Source organism: Polypterus senegalus, chromosome 15 (genome assembly GCF_016835505.1).
Source record: "Polypterus senegalus isolate Bchr_013 chromosome 15, ASM1683550v1, whole genome shotgun sequence".
In the NCBI taxonomy this organism is placed as follows: Eukaryota; Metazoa; Chordata; class Cladistia; order Polypteriformes; family Polypteridae; genus Polypterus; species Polypterus senegalus.
The window spans coordinates 39,161,716-39,173,838 of NC_053168.1; the positions used below are offsets into that span (position 1 = coordinate 39,161,716).

A 12,123-nucleotide genomic window follows, 5' to 3' on the forward strand; every position below is an offset into this window, starting at 1 on the left:
ACCAACCCTGAGCAGTCTGGTGGGAGCTACCTGAGGCAGCCAAGAAGGGGATCGGGCAGTGAGGACATGGCTGCTGAGTTTTCGCCAGCTGGGTCAGTCATGGGTGAGCCATGAGACAAAGAAGGAGTTGGTTGGACTCATCCGGGAGTAGAAGGAACATTAAGGATCCAAAGACTGCGTTTTACTCTTGTTTTAACTCTGATTTTATTTCACGGATAACCACTGTTTTAATGCATTATTTATTGATTGATTTTTTTTTTGATGCATTGTACTTCTGGACAGTTGTTTTTGCCATTGCTTTAATACAAGCACTTGTACCTTTTTTCACCTATCCCTTGCTATGGGTATGTATGTGTCCTTATCTGTCTGGCTCATCCTGATTACGTTACTGATGGTTGTGGGTTCAAGAGGCTCCCGCATGTAGTAGGGAGTGTGGAGCTGACATGCACTGTCACACATGTACTCAGTTTGACAATACATTAATCACAATCCACTCATATTGGCTTATACGCAAGACAGAATTTCACCAGACTCTGTCAGTGTGACAATAAAGACCCAATAACCTATGACACATGTACATATAACACGTTACAAAAAGTGGTAAAGTGTACCCCCTATTTATTACATCACAGCCTTGGACATTTATCCTCTGATTATGCCTCCCATATCAATTGCAATTTTGGGCTGCCACCTGTTGCTGTGTTGCCTACAAGCCAGTGTATTTGAACTTCCTCATGAAATTCACTGTTAGTTCACACATAGAGTTTGTTTCAATGCCTTAATTTTTTAAACCTTCAGTATTCCTATGTTTATTTGATCTTTAACTGCTAATTTTAACTTGTGTTTAACCCATCTGGATTTTGAACTTGATGCTTGCACCTTTGATGTTTCTTCTCCTGTTCTTTGTGCTTATTTGTTCATTTTTTTCCCAATCAGCTATTAACCATTTTCCTGTTTTAATCGTGTCTTCTCTTCCTCCCCAGCTGTCAGTCCCATTAATAATGGATTCTTCCTGTCTTGCTCTCTCAAGACCTTCATACTCACAAATAACCTCACACTTAAAGAGGGTACAATTGTAAGTGAAGAAAGAAAGATGTTTTCAACGTAGAGCAGATGAAAAAAAAATCCAAAATGTTATGTTACATGCCAAAAACTTTCATAGAGTGCCTCAATATATAATTTGAACCTTAAGTTGCACCTTTCATTAATGAACACTATTCCAAGGCACTGTATAAGCACGGATACTTGGTGCAACTGCTTAAATGTACTTTTTATAGCTGGAGCACAGGCAGGTGAAATGATCTGAATTACGCAAGGGCCAGAACTAAACTGGACACCTTGTTGTTTGGAGTCCCATTCTTTTTCCAGTAGCTCTCTGCAGATCTCTATACTTAATAGATATTGATCTGGCCATTCACAGTATCACAACTTTGCTATCAGCAGAACTGTCATCCAACTACTCTCGTTCCTAAACTGTGAATAAAGCAGGTGTGCAGCATGATGTTGGACCTCCTTTCTTTTTTTGGGGGGAAATCATATTCATTTAAGGATACATAGGTGTATAACCCTGTGAATGACTCTCTTAGACCTCCTAGAATCACTCAACCCTGAACCACAAACATTCATGTAAATAAACAGACAACTTGGACATTTCTTCGATTTGGTTGTCCTATGAAAATGTACCATTATAGAGATACACATATGCTGAATAAAAGATACTGAAAGCTCCCCACCAGTCCAAAGATGAGAAGCAGAAAGTCACTAATCATACTGGACAAACTAAGTCTCATCTGAGGCATGCAAATTAACATTGTGGAGAATCTGAAGCCAAGCAGAAAAATATTTTGTGGTCTGATGGTACCAAAGGCCAAAATGCAAAAAAACAGTACTTGGCAAAAGCTCAACAGAGAATGACGATCAAAATATGCTTTATAAAAATGCCTGTAACTTTACTAAAAGCCATTTTCAAAGAGATTACTACTAAGTGTGATTCTCAGTTAAAGAATGTAACCACAAAATTTTATTTATACACGAGAAGAAGGAAGATGACCAAGCCATCATGATCAAAAACTATAACACACCTAAGCCAAGTGAAAGAGTTTCAACGTATTTGACCTCTTGTGATTTACTTTACATTTACAGTCTGAAGTGCCTTGAGCATGGGAAAGGTGCTATATAAACAAAAATTATCATCATTATTATTCCATCCATCCATTATCCAACCCGCTATATCCTAACTACAGGGTCACGGGGGTCTGCTGGAGCCAATCCCAGCCAACACAAGGCGCAAGGCAGGAAACAAACCCCGGGCAGGGTGCCAGCCCATCGCAGATCATTATTATTATTATTATTAATAAAATGAATTGTATAAAAAGTACAAGTCTATCAGCTGTATAATTTCATTTTAAGAAGGTGCTTCAGGAGCATACAAATCGGTTGACTAACAAATTCATGTTATCTGTGGCCAATGATAGATTGAATATGATCTTTTAATGTTGTGTACAGCTGTTTAAAATGATTCCTGATACTGATTGTTATAAATGTAGCATTGGTTGCTTACATATTTAACTAACGCATAATGCTGCACTGCAATCATTAGCTTTGTAAAATGCTTGTAATATCACCATAGCCCACTCATTCTTGTGTTGTCTTCAGTTAATACTGACCATTACATTTACATAGATCTAAGCTGGGGCTGTTAATGCACAACAATAGTACCTCAGAAAATAAATACTTTTTAAATTTATTTGTTGGTACAAGTTGCCATTACTGCCTCTCAACTCTACTGACCTGGGTTGAAGTTCTGTGTGTATGTTGGACATTCATCAAAAATCTCTTCAAATGCTCCAGTTTCCGTCCACATGTGAAAGACCAGTGAATTAGCTCGACTGGTTACTCTAAAGTCAATGTCACATTTTAGTAGAGAGGCATGTGAGACCTGCCAAATTGTTGGTTTCGTATGACAATATACAATAAATGATTCAAAATCACTAAGCATCTCTAATTTCCTGACTCTCCATCCCTATTTGTGACAGCCAATAGCTTGGTGCCTGACAGAGCCGATGCTGTATAAAAGGTTAACAGCTACAGTGAGTTCAGACACAATCTCTGAATTTTTTTTTTTTAATTTTGTCAAGGTATGTAAAACATACGACATCAGACATATGAGCCTTTCTTCTGTTTGTGAGGTCCAAAACACACTAGTTCCTTCTTCCTCATCGCCACATTATATGCATTAAACTTCCAAGTATGCATTCATTGGTTGTCAGCTCTCATGCACATACAGCCTGCCCCTACAACTATAGACAAAATGGACCGTGTCATGGACTAGTTGTAGTAAGTTGCTAGGCATGTCACGCTATGTGGCAGGCTTTATGAGAACGTGCACTGACTGCTCCTACTCGCCAAGGTTATGTAAATGAAGACTATGACTAAAAATCACTGAGAACGTTATGTAATGTGACACGGCCTGTACATGCAGTAGACAAGCATTCAGGAGATGGCTACTGCTTTGAACCCTATATTCCTAGGATACAGTTTGGCACTGGAATAAATGGAATGAACGAATGAATGATATATAGATAGATAGATGAGATGAGGTTCTTGTTTTCTTATAGGAATGTAAATCATATCCTTTGTACTTTCCTTGTATAGTGCATTCATGTTTGCGTGACAAATTGTTTTATATTTATAATGGAAGCTCATATCTGCCACATTCTGGTAAATAACATTTCAGCAACTACAGAGACTATTTTGGTAACTTTCTGAATTAGTCAATAAGCAAAATAAAGCTTGATATTTTGGGTATTTTGTTTTATACCATACTCTTTTTTTTTTTGCTAACTTATGAAAATTGACACTGGCAAAAATGAAGCAAGCAACCCTGATGCAAGTCTGGATGAAGCACTGACAAGGTTACATAGCAACCCTACACTTAAGAATAACCTGAATTATTGACCTTTGAAAAGTGATCCTGTAATATACAATGCACGTTCTTTCCCTGTTACTTGATTTAGATCAAAACAGTGTGTACGGGTTTTATGAGCAGTAGATTCACTAGGTGAAAGTTATAAGTTGAAATATTAACTAAAAATCAGAAGCAAGAGTATAGGACATAGGTAAAGTCATATCGTAGAGCTACTGCAGGCAGCTGTTAATGTACTGACTATGGCTTTCTAAATTTCATCATTTTAAAATATACCACACAACATCATCTTCTAGTGGACATATAGACACAAGGCACTGCAATAAGCTAATCATTTTCAGAAGTGATGAACATTGTTCAGGCAGAAAAAGACAAGACACTGACTGTAACAATCAATGAACATCTGGCATTTATAACAAAATTAAAAGTATTAGCTGAGGATTCATATTAATTTTTCATTTTATATGATCATACATCTAGCCAGGAAATTATAGACTAATACTGTATGTAAAAGAAGTGATAATTTAATCTTTTTAGTTTTCATTATATGGGAAGAGAATTGAACAAGACATACTTACATGAAGGAAAGTAAACAGGATCTAGCCAACAGCTTGTAAAATTTGTCTGTAGTGTCTAACTTTGCCTCAGCAATTGCTTCAGAGTATTACTGTAAGACTAATGACCATAATGTTGTACCAAGATGAAATTTGGCAAGCCCTATTGCAAACAAGCTAACTACAACCAGGAGATGACAGAGAACGATAACAAAGTCAAGGACAAGAAGGGGTCAAAACTGGAAAGGCAACAAACCTATTTGTACCAAAGTACAGTATGCAAGCCAGAAATCAAAGTCAAAGAAACACATTAGGTGCATGTCCCTAGAATGGTTTTTTGCTCACTAACTGCACAAATGATTTTTTCACACGAACCCAAAAACATGGATGCCAGTAACAGTGTGCTGCCATCTTAAGTGCCATCACAATAGTGTTATGCTTTGGACTTCTAACCACAATGTTGTAGTATTGGATACTGCTGTTTACAACAAAATAAATGAGGTCGTCAAAAATATAAATAATGTTAGAAAATCATAATACAAAGAGGCAGCGATGACACCAAAATAACGATAGAAAATAATTGTCACAATGAAAATAAAAGTATAAAACTTTTTTCAAAAACAGAATATATATTAAATAAACTCCTTACATCATACCACATATAGTATATGTCATGAATTGTACACCTGCCATTTGAAAACTGAGTGTGTGGCAGCCCCAATTATCATCTCTTAGATAGATAGATAGATAGATAGATAGATAGATAGATAGATAGATAGATCGAGGGAAATTAAAACTTTACAGAAGCTCAAAAAAACAAATTAAATATTACAGTATAATAAAACAGCAACACACACATCCAGCAAACGCACACAAGAACTTCTGGCTCAGATAATCAGAGTTGCTGCCATCTGATAACAGGCTGTTGGGGGAGAATAAGATGTGGTCAAATCTGCCCAGTTCTACCACAAGTTTACGTTTTACAGAATTAACAGGTCCAATATATTGACAGAAGTTCTGTCCAAAACTTCTCTGGTTCACCAGCATTCTAGGGTCAGAATGATTCATCATTAAAGTGATCGTAACAGTGTGAATTATTTCTTTTGTGTTAAGAAACATTAGCAAGGATGATTTAACTTGTCTCTCTAGGCAGTAATGTGGACGAATTCAGCCAGAAGGCTTTGCCTTTCACATAAACAGTATGTCTGGAAATGTAAAGTGTTTATAAATTCTGGGAGTGCAGACACTGAGCACAAGATGCTATATGAAAAATAAAATGCATCAGTGTTTGAAATAGACTGTAGAGTGATGCTTGCTATGAGACTCTTCAAGCTCACCAGTGAAAGGTCTCCAACTGTATTTTTTCAGCTATCGATCATCTTATTCTAAAAGCCCTCCAACACCAACTACATAGAACCATAGAAAAGAGATACCTTCTCTGTCATACATGGAGAAAGACATATTTGCTTTCACATCCCAAACCCTCACCTATGAGGGATTCAAATATTATTTTACTAAATGTGCAGCAATCATGCATACAGCATTCTATATACCACTTGCAGACATTGTCATCTGCATTTTTATGTGGAAAACACACCCCCACCCTGCAACTAACTGCCTGTTTGTTTTTCAGATTTAATTACATTTGAGTTATGTGTTACTAAATCAACCCTGTAAATAAATGTAGGCACATTTACAATTTAAAATCCTTTTAATGTTCAGTGTAACAAGAAAAAATAACAGGTGCAAATTCTGTGTATGAGCACATTGCAAATAAAAAAATATTTTCAATACGTACAAGATTTAATTACTAGTAATTAGCATTACAGTCGAGATTGCAGTCATGCAGCAGCTCTAATTATTATTACATGATTTTCATGTTTGCTTGTTTGAACCATGCAATCATATTTTAGCTACAGCTTCCTAGCCATAAAGAATAATTTCACAAAAGGTGATTTCTAATTGATAACATGAAAAACGTTACAAGTAAGAACACTTACTAGTTTATTATGTCAGAAAATAATAGCGAAATCATACAATTTCTTTTTTTTTTAATCATTATAGTGTGCATTTGTTTGTTAAAATAAACTTATGTACATATGCATGTATTAACCTATTTGCTTATTTATTGTCTTTGTTTAAAAACCCAAATTTCTACTATGGAAAAAATAACGTTTGTTCATTTGATTGTTAGTTCTATCTATCTAATATTACTGCATTCAATACACATATTTTCTCACCTAAAATAGTAATACGAAAAAGATATTTATCCTATGCTTTTCCATTCATCCTAGAGTTCCTGATCACACAGTGGATGCTCTTGCTACCTCATAACTCTCCCGAATGGATCCCAGAAGCAACTTTAGTCCATACTGTTTTAAAATTGTGGGTGCCTACTGTGCAAGAAGGGGTTTTGAAAAATAATATTAATAATATAGTATAACTCAATACAGCAAAATAAGTGTACCTTGTAGGCTAGCCATAAATGAAAAAACATTAAAATTAAGGATATTTCATTCTAAATAAAATGAATGTAAAATAATTATAAATAACATTTATGACAAAACTTAAAATTTTTATTAATATTATTTATCCTAGGTTAGGCTTGGCTAGGCTAAGACTGAAAGTATATTTTGTTGCTTGCATCATTGTAAAGGTTAATATTTTGGTAACTTTTTATTTATACTAATAGGCGTATAAAACCTTAAAATATACTAAACATATAATACTATTACAATAAATAATAATTATTTTACCTGCAGTATGTAGAATTAAAATACAGTGAAAATTAAAAGGTAATAAAAATATCTTCTTTGGCAGACATAAAAAGTAGATGACAGGTTATAACAAAAAATGGGAGCCGTTGAAAAGGCAATCACAATGCTAACCATTGTGATTGCCTGTTCAATGTGATAGCACTCATGATAATGATCTAGACAAGTTTCTTTTTCAATAAAGTGTTCATAAGGATAAAATATTTTAATTAACCCTGCTCAAATATAAATGTTACAGTGTATTTAGAAAAGTAAGGTGAGTAACAATGGTGAAATAGTGTCATATCAGCCTAAGCCTATTGTTTTTATGAACCTCGCTGCAGACCTCACTGCTGGCTGGGAAGGAGCCCCTATAACAGTTCAAACTTAAGAGCCCCAAAAACATAGGTCCGTCACTTGGTGACGATCTATCAGAGGACACACTACCAGAAATGTCTACACTCATTAATACTGGGATAATTTAGATTAGACACTTAATCTAACACGCCCACATTTTCTGATGCTTAACAATATAAAATCAGCTTAAACTAATTCACAGTTGCAGAGGCCCAGAGACCCATGCCAAAAGCTTCAGGTGCAAGAAAGGAAACAGTCCTTGACACAGCAGTGGTCCACTGCAAGAAATATCCTGCAACAATTCTGCAAAATTAACCAGCTTGTTGTTCATATTCTCATGAAAATTATCTATATTTATGTAATTAGAGTCAGGGTATTTTTTCCACAAGGTTTCAAGTAATGAAAACATAGAAATAGGAGTTAGCAGTTCATTGGGTAAGATGAAGCTCTGTATTTTAATACATTCTTATTTACCCAAGCGCCAGAGAGTGGAGACATTTTGCATGTTGGTCAGACACTCAAGAAAGAATTTTATTACAATCTATATACATGACAACAGTACTACCACTAAAAATGTACTGCTACTACTACTACTCATCCACACACTTAAAAATAGCTAATTTGGAATTGTCAAATAACCTCTCATGATGTCTTTGAGGATGTGGGAGAAATAGCAGAGTGCCAGAACTAATGCACACATGGTTAGGACAGATAGATAGATAGATAGATAGATAGATAGATAGATAGATAGATAGATAGATAGATAGATAGATAGATAGATAGATAGATAGATAGATAGATAGATAGATAGATAGATAGATAGATAGATAGATAGATAGATAGATAGATAGATAGCATTTATTAATCCCAAGGGAAAATTCACTTAATCCAGCAGCAGTAAACTGATACAAAAAAATATATATTAAATTAAAGAGTAATACAAATGCATGTAAAAACAGACAATAACTTTGAATAATGTTAGCATTGACCCCCAAAGGGTGGAATTGAAGAGTCACGTAGCGTGGAGGAGGAACGATCTCTTCAGTCTGTCACTGAAGCTACTCCTCTGCCTGGAGATGACACTGTTCAGTGGATGCAGTGACCCCACATGGACAAGACCAGTTGTAGCTTTTGAACTTAGGATGCTGGATCCATGAAACAGCAGTACTAAACACTGTGCTACTATCTATTAAATTAACACAAGCCAATAATTTTATGACATTATCGATATTATTGTTACTGAAAGAAGCTTCTGTAATGGCCATTGGGGTATTATCCCAATGTTCATATCCCAAACTTCAGGTATTGTGTTTTGCAACTGAAAATTGTAATATGAACACACTCTCCAAAAATTGTAATATGAACACTCTCTTTGCAATAAAAAAGGAAGAGACTGACAGCAAGTGTTTTAAAATATATTCCTCTGCTTAAGATATTATTTTTAAAATTGTAAAATACTTTGAAATTTTTGCCATGGAAGGGAATGGGTGAGTTCCTACTGCATCCCCAATAAAGGAGGTAAAACCAAAGTACCCCCAGACAAACAGCGAATGTGCAAAAAATCACATATACAGCAAGTCAAACTCAGTCTACAGCAGGTTTGAGTCAACAGTGGTAACCACAGCACCACCATGCCCTCCGCATAAGCAAAGTCTACAATTAATTGTGAAATTGTGTTTAATTTTGGAATTTTGGAAAAGTAAAAATGAATGTGAGAGGAATACCAGAAATCAAAACAGCACATTCTGAGTTCTAAGTTAGAGTTTACTTATAGACAAGGTCTGTTGACTTATAATTATTTATTTATGGTAGAACTATTTACACAGACAGTACTGGTTTGATTTTAAGAGCACTGGTGTGTAAAGTGGAGATCTCAGGGAGACACAGATGGTAACTCAACCAGCAATCTTCTCCTTCTCAGCCCAGATCTTTAGCTACTAGGTAAACTTTTATAAAGTAAAAGCAAAAAGTAGCATCTGGTAAAAAACTTCAAGATACTAATCTTTTTTCTTATACGTATTCCCTTTGTCTTTTAAATTTTAAGTTATTCTATCTCATTCCACCCTTCCCTAGAAAGATGCCAATTACAAGTTCTTAAACTGACATCTGGTTTACCAGCATGGCCAATCAAATGTCAGATGACCATCCCTGGACAATCACAAATTCATTTCCATTTGCACCACCCTTTTCTTACCAAACGGTTGAATGCCCCTTATGAAAATTTAGGAATGTTATCACCGCGAGATCGAAACAGGATTAAACAGGTCTAGTAGGATGGATCTCCTCCCCATAACAGCGTGTGCATCATTGTTATTCTCTTGAAAGATTCTGCAGGCATTGCAGCAGCAGTAGTATTGTACTGTGAAACTCGTAATTAATCACCTGTTCTACCCACTGTGTCGAAGTCCCCCTCACTAAGAAAAAAATAAAATTAACATTGGGTAGTTAAACATACAATATTTTGAAACACAGTTACACTTTTCATATTCACATTTGATATTATGTGGACGTAGCAGGCATTCCTTAAAGCCTTTGTTCTATAACATGCTTTTACCTGTTAATCCCCTTTAATTTATTACTTTCATGCTTTCAGTGGCATAGGAGCTTGGTATCCTAGTGCTTATATGAACAAGACCCAACACTTCATATCCTTGTTTGTCCTCCACTAGCTATTCCATTTATTAGAGTAATAATAAACATTTTTTTACTTAACACTCAAAATTCTAATACATACGCTCAGTACAATTTATTTAAATATTATGTAATGTAATGAATTTTTGAAACTGCAAATGAAAGTCAAAATTCTGCATTAAAATTAAGATTATTCCTTCTCATAAACTGTTGTTTTTGCTAACAATTTTTACCTGTTAGATACTATAATAGCACAATAATATAAAGCTCACCCTTCAATTGTCAAACACGTTTTAGGGTCATTTGAAAAAGAAGTCTATCTTAGCAGCACTGACTGAAAGATAGGGGCCAACAGTGGCTGGCACACAAGTGAGCGCACACACTTTGAAACACACACAAAGTTGCCATTTAATACATGTGTTTACAGTGTCATAATACTATTAATAGTATTAGTAACAAAATTCAAGGGTACACAATGCAGTGACATTTTTATTTACACATCTGGCCAACATACATGTTGTCTCTCTCTAGTGCCATGATAAATAAAAATGTATTCACATCCAGAACTTCATTGTAAATAACGCAAAATGTAAATCAGTTCACGGCGATATATTATTTATCAAAACTTACCATGAAACAAACACATAAATGGTAGGAACTGAACGTTAACAGATCATTCAGAAAAAAAAAACAAGCAAACACAAGGAAGATATGAAAATTTCAATTTATGAATCATTTTTTATTATTATACAATTTATTGAATGAGATAATTTGTTTCTTTTCATAGGATTACTACTGGAAATTGAAGCAGGCCCCACTGAAGCGCAGCTCATATACTTTAAAGCAGGGAACTGGAGGGCTGCACTGGCTGCAGGTTTTCATTATAACCCTTTTCTTAATTAGTGCCCAGTTTTTGCTGCTAATTAACGTATTTCCCCTTCATTTTAATCAACTTGTTTTTTAAGATTTTGCCCACTGAATTGCTTCATTTTTTCTTTAAATTGCACCCAAACAAAAATGAGATGTAAAATGAGCCAACAGATGACCAGCTAAGTCAGGACCTCAAACTCCAACCAGTTTTACTCTAACCAGTTTCTTAATTAGAATCTGGTTGTTGTTGTAAATAACCTGTTATTTAATTCCCTGGCTGGTTGTTGCTCTCATTCTGGCACAGCACACATTACCAAAACTGTTGATTTTCTTTTTTCTAAAAGCACCATCAAAATTTTTTATAGACCTGAGCAGATCAACATTACTGAGACAGTCATGTTTCTTTATTTTCAGATATTGTATAATGGACACAAGTTAGCTGGTCATGTGTTGGCTTGTTTTATATTTCATTATTGTTAGGCTGCTTATTATGGAAAAAAGAAATCATTAAGGGGTCTGAGTCTTAAATAGTAAGTCAATTAAAATGAAGGCAAAAGAGTTAATTAGGAGCAAAAAGTAGCTGCTGATTAAGAAAGGGGTGAGAATGAAAATCAGCTGCCACAGTTGCTCTCCAGGACCAGAGTTGGAGACCCTTGCCTTAGAGTGACCTCTGCCCGCTGAATCTTGAACACAAGTTAAATGTAAATGCTGATATAAAGACTACTTACTTCTGTGCGTGAGAATGTAAGATTATGTGTTCTTTACTTAAATATTGCTTATTGAATCTTGTCAAAGTTTAGGACTGCCTTGTCATCCTGTGACAATACATTTTGTCTCTGTGTCCCTTTTATGCTATCTTCCAAATTCTCTTAGACCTGGACGTAAGAGATATTTTTTTTTTTGCTTTATCCACAGAGACTTGCCACCATGCTGCAGACCTGTGCTGTATAAAGCAGCTTTAATTTGAAATGGTCTGTAAAAATACTGTGTCCAATGTAACACTTTAACATGGTTTATTTTCTCTTTATCGCTG

At 35.2% G+C, this 12,123-nt stretch overlaps 1 protein-coding gene across 4 annotated transcripts in view; it reads right to left on the bottom strand.

The window, feature by feature from the left end:
* The window catches only part of LOC120516124 (retinoic acid receptor beta-like), an 878,498-nt gene that overhangs the window by 271,057 nt on the left and 595,318 nt on the right, over positions 1-12,123 (bottom strand). The gene's annotated exons all lie outside the window — the stretch shown is intronic.